The 6,000-nt window shown below is 34.9% G+C and overlaps 1 pseudogene; it reads left to right on the plus strand.

The window, feature by feature from the left end:
* Positions 1-4,249: 4,249 nt before the first annotated feature.
* LOC117283566 lies at positions 4,250-4,330 on the plus strand (annotated as a pseudogene).
* Positions 4,331-6,000: the final 1,670 nt, after the last annotated feature.

The following is a 6,000-nucleotide window of genomic DNA, read 5'->3' on the forward strand; positions in this document are numbered from 1 at the left end:
ATTTCTAGATATATATGCATATGTGGACTCTTAACAAGTACACATTTTGCCATCATTTCCTGCTAGGACTTAATTCACTGCAGTTTTTTGATTGTATCTTTGAAGCATAAAAGTTTCCAATTTTGATGGTCTTTTTTATTGCTTGTTTGTGTATTTGAAATACTGTAAAATAAAGCACTGCTTAACTTATATTAGAAAAACATAATCCTTGGTTTTGTTTCAAAAGTTGTGTAGACATGCTTGTCTTTTCCCTGATTTCTGATAGAATGTTTTCAATGCTTTATTAAGTGTGATGATGTTAACTGTGTTTATCCCAACACACTGTCATGCTGAGGTTATTTCCTTCTACTCCTTGTTTTCTGAGTGTTTTTATTACACAAAGTTTTTTTAACTTTTCCAATATTTTTATGCATCTACTTCATATAATTTTTGTATCTCATTCTACTAAAACATATTTTGCATTGATTGGCTTTACAGCCTTAAACTATCTTTCCCTTTTTTCTTAAAACCCATTTGATCACGCTATGCAACCTAGCGTGTAGTTGGACTTTGCTTAAAGGAGTTTTTTAAAGATGAGGTCCTCCTGGGTGGCCTCAGTTGGCCTCAGACTTCTGGGCTCACGTGATTCCCATCTCAGCCTCTGAAGTATCTGGGAGTACAGCTGTATGCCACTGCCCCAGGCTCATTTTTCCTGACAAGTCTACTCAAACATGTGACATGTTTGTGATATTGTAAAGAAGAAATATTTTGGTATTTAATTTTTCTCTGTAGTTTTTCCTACTTCTAATATATTTGCATTTTAACCTTTTTATTGTTCTCCTGCTGCTTGTCTTGAATTTAGTGTATTTCTCTTATTCTCTAATCTCCCTTAACAAAATGTTACAGTATTTGAGAATTTTCTTATATTTTATTATAAAAACATACTGCTGACAACTTGGGACTCCTTCCAGCTGAGCTTGAAACACTTCCGGCAAAGATTTGCAGCAGATCTCACGTGTCTTTTCTTCTCTGAGACCATGTCTTTGTAAATTGTTCAGGGCGCCCTTTACTTCTTGGACCAGCCGTCCTCCTGCCTTAGCCTCCTGACTAGCTGGGGCTGCAAGCATGTGGCACTATCCTTATTCTCTGTTTTTTTATAACTGTTAATAAAATTTCCCGGGGTGTTATATGATTATCAGTCCATTAAGTCTTCTTAAGTCCATTTCCTGTAGGTCACACAACACTATCTGTGCATAGAATGTAAATTACATTAGTAAAGACTTGTGACATACAGCCCTCAGCTTATACTTTGAGTTATGTTATTGCTAAAGTTTCGTGCAAGGCTTTGTAATTTAATATTATGTCCATAGATAAAAACTAATGCTTTCCTGATGGTCACTCTTAGTGTAAACTTTCCAAACAGATGTTTCCACAGAAAAAAGTGAGGAAAGGGAGCAACGGCAGGGAGGTGAGGCGCTGATTTAAAGAGTTGGCCCATATATGAACGTTCAGGCTAGAAAATCTCAAATCTGCTGCCGGGCTGGCATGACGGATCCCAGGAACATTCCCTCGGCCGGCAGGATACCCATTTCCTTGAGGCTGTTCAGTCTTCTCTTTAAGGCTCTTAACCAACGAGAACAACTTCCCTCCTTGTGGAAGGCAGTGGAATCCACTGATACAGGCGTGTGTCTTCCTTAAAGATCATTTACATGAACCGAATACCTGGGTACAGTTCCGACCCAAGTTGGTGTATAAAATTTACTGTTGAGCGGAAAAAAAATGCATACTTTTCAAACTATTAAGTCTCTGTATTTCTTTTGATTGTTTTATTTGCTCTTGCTTCTAAATTCAGTGTCTTCCCTTTCTACTGCTTTAATTCTCGTTTGCATTCACTTTGAATTTTTCCAATTAATTAATTTTTTTGATTGACATAATATTTGTACATATTTAAGAGCTGTAATGTGATGCCGTGATTCATGAATACTTTGGATAATGATCAGCTCAGGGTATTTAGCATATCTATCTCCTTAAACTTTCATCATTTCCTTATGAAGATAACATTAACTCTCCTCTTTTCTACGTCTTTTGAGACATAGAATATTTTCCTGTTCATTATATTCACCCTGGTTATCCATGCAGCATTGAAATGCATCCCTTCTAACCATAACACTGTAGAAGTCGGTAATCCCCACTCCGGTCCCCATTCTCCCCAACTGAAGTAACCAGGACCTTGTAAAAGATCATGGTCCTTTTAGACAACGTGGGCAAGTGAGATCATACAACTTTTCCTGTGCCTCATTTATTCCATGGAATACAACATTCTCTAGACCCATGCATATCAGCACACATGAGCATTAGCCTGACTCCGGTTGTCATTAGGGGGAGACCTGACTGGAAAAGATGAGCTGCAATGGTTCTTTTGAGAACATCTGTGAGTATTTCAAGGAAGAACACTCGCTTGCCAATAGAGATTCAACAGAAATGCAGTGCACATTATGCTTTGTTGAAATTAGTTGTGTGTGTGAGGGGTAACTCTCGGGACTTTTGGCTATTCTTCCTATTGCTTGATCTTTTTTCTTAACTTTACGTTTCTGGTTACATATGATTAGACTGAATGACATTAATGATGCAAATGAAGAGGAAATTTAAAATGTCAGTTTATCCAACTAGAATATTTTAGTGGCATGCATTCTTTTATATATTATATTGTATTTTATATTATATTATTTTTTATATATTATATTTTGTCAGTGTATTTCCTCTCAAGGAGTGATGGCAGGAATTTAAGAATGGTATTTCTGTGGAGGGGTTGAAGGGACAGTAGGGGAACAAAAGGGAAAATAAGAACTAAAATAAATTATGTAAAGGTGTAAATTTCCAATGATTAATGTCATTATAATATATACCTAAAATGTACCAATAAAATTAAATTTTTAGAAAGTACATTTCTGCAGCTCTTCAGAAAGGCAAGCCAGTAACAGGTGACATAATCATGAAAATTTGGCACTAAGATTTAGTGGTTGGAGAGGAGATAGGTAAAATGTCACATGGTCAATCTACAATTATTATCGATAAAGTAAAATAAATATTTTTATAGATATATGTAATCAAAAGGAGTCACTGAATTGCCTGTATCAAAACATATTCAGTCTTCTAGATTTTAACATAACCAAGCATCTGCTAGAACACTGAACATACATTTTAGTGTATTGAAAGAGAAATTAAATCCTTAAAAAGTATGATTAAAATTTTATAATATTTTCTTTCAAACCATAGACTAAAAGTTTTGGCATCTCTAAATGAGAAACTGTGAGTCCATGAAAGCATGAGGATTTCTGTTTTATAAATATATTTCATAGAAAATAAAATGAAAAAAGATGAATATCTTAGACATGTAAAATATAATCAAAATTAGGGGAAACAGCCCTTTTAAGTTTGACTTAACATTTATGTATTTTAATAATTCATAGACTCTGGCTAATTTATTTATTATTTTTGTATTTAACTCTAAGATGCTTTGTGTTTCTTTGTGTTTTTTCCAGTCTGTATTTTAAAAAATATTTGTCTGAATTTGTGCATTTGATTATTACAGACTTTTATTCAAAATTGTATTTATAAAAACATGGTGCTTAATTAACTGACTAGGAAATACTAATTTCCTTTGATCACCTCACTTGTATTCAAGTGGCTTGACCAGTTATGAGAAGCACCATTTTCCGTTATTGCAAAGTTACCCTGAATGCCTTTCTGGGAATATGTATTTTGTGATTCTAGCAGATTAATTTCCAGGAAGCAATGCAATGCAAGTTTTTCTTGACAAGTGAGAAATAACTTCATAATTTTTGAGTCCATATTCAATCCAGCATTTTAAATTGCCTGACAAAGCTGTCAAACACTTTCTGCTATTCCACAGGAATGATAATTATAAGTTAAGATATTCCAATTTACTATACATAATGAGTAAGCAAATAAAACTACTAAAGGTTAGGCAAGATGAATATTTTAAGATGTTCATCAACAATTTAGATACAGAGAGCTTCAAGAAGGTTACAAACAATGTTAACCTTCCTTCTCAGTAGCAGCTATTAATAGTTTTTTGTTATTTATTCATTTGTTTTTTTGAGACCGGGTAAATCAGGTAGCTCACACTGGCTGGAATTTACTATGTAACACAGGCTGCTCTTGAACTCAGATTCTTTCTGCCCCAACTTTCTAAGTGCTGGGATTAGAGGAGACTAGTGCTTTGTGTTTTTAATTATTATATATCAGTATCGCTTCTCTGCCTTTTGGTAAAGATCAAATGTAGTATCTGTCCTTATCAGTTTATTATATTTTTTTCCATTTAAGCACTGGGGTGGTCTTTAAAATTTACATTAGATTTGTTTGCTTTAGTATGCAATTCCTGGTAGATTTTGAAGTTCTGAGACCTTGTGGAAAGTACTGAATCAGAAAACTATTTTGGGTCAATAAATGATAGTAATATGAAGATGAAGTGGATGTAAACATACTTTTAGATTTAAGGGGAGGGGATTACAGAGGGGATGTTGAGGATGGATACAGTGAGGTTGGTGTTTAGGCACCACATAACGGGTGTTGAGATGTAGCTGTTGGTCCTACCGCCTTCTCCTGAGAGGAGACTCAACTAGAGTCAGGGCGGAGTCTCTCTCCTGGGAGAGGCCCTTCCTGGGAGAGAACCTGTTTCACATAGTAGGCTGCGTTCTGCAATGCGGATAAGTTCAGGAAGGAAGCGAGGCAAATGATCTGTAGGTGTTCGAAAGCTTGGGCTGAGAGAAGGACCAGGCCACGCAACAGGCTCTGTGAAGTTCGAGAGCGCGATGTCAATGGTGCGTTTCTGCAGCAGTCACCTGTGGGAGGTACACAAAATGAAACGCCAAGAAGAGCGCAGAAGGAACCTTGACATTTCAAGGAAGTCTGTGAAATCAAAACGAACTTCGAAAAAGTTATCGAATTCTGTGTTTCTCGTTGAGTGTTTCAGTATCTCACATTTTAGATCCATATGAAAATTGCCTAATAAGCCAAGTGAATTTCCAGCATTCATTATTTGATTCGTTTTAATATTCCACTGACACAATATATATTAAAATAACTCATTGAAATAAAGCAAACCAAGTACAATGTAGTGGATTTGCCAGTCAGCAACATTTCTCTTTCCTACACAACAAATTAGTATACAAATATTTGTGTTCTGACACCAGAAGTCAAACTCTTGAGTGCAACTATAAAGCATGACATTAGTTTCAATATTTTTTATTAAGTGATCATTGAGAACCTGCTTTGTAATAACTAATGGGTCTTTGTTTACTAGAAATCAAAATGCAGTCTAACAACTGGTGATATTTATCTCTCTAGCCAGAATTAACAGAACTGAATGATGGCCGTGTGCGTGTGTGTGTGTGTGTGTGTGTGTGTGTGTGTATGAGACTTTTTTTAAAAATTTGAATTGGAATCTGCAATGAGATGTGAGGCAGATATAGATACATGATATATATGAATATATATTCATTTACCAGATACTGTCAATAATAAGATTAAAATTAGTAAATTTTGAAATGACTTTGTGTTCCTTACTAGTTATTGCAATTTAGCAAATTAACTATAGACATTCTTACCTCATGCCACACACACATTTTTATATTTCATGATAAAAGTGAATGCTTTCAGATTATGAATTCCCTGAGGGCAAGGATTATATTCTTGTGTCCTCACATATGCTGGAAACGACTATTGTAAGGCCAACATATAAACCTGCTAAAAAATAAAGTGCTGGAAAGCCATATGGTGATTTCTCTTTAACACAATGCACATCTCAGTATGAAAATTAATAATACTTATACAAAAGTTAACATTTATCAAAAGGCTAAATTATTTTAGCAAATCATGAATCTTACTCTTCATTACTTTATACTTTAAATAAGGTGTGGGAAAAGTTCCAGAAAGAGGACTTGTACTTATATACATTTCCTCTACCTGCTACTGGTCTGAGCTTAATTATCTTTTCGC

Source organism: Fukomys damarensis, unplaced genomic scaffold (genome assembly GCF_012274545.1).
Source record: "Fukomys damarensis isolate Sample0158 unplaced genomic scaffold, DMR_v1.0_HiC HiC_scaffold_27, whole genome shotgun sequence".
Taxonomy (NCBI): domain Eukaryota; kingdom Metazoa; phylum Chordata; class Mammalia; order Rodentia; family Bathyergidae; genus Fukomys; species Fukomys damarensis.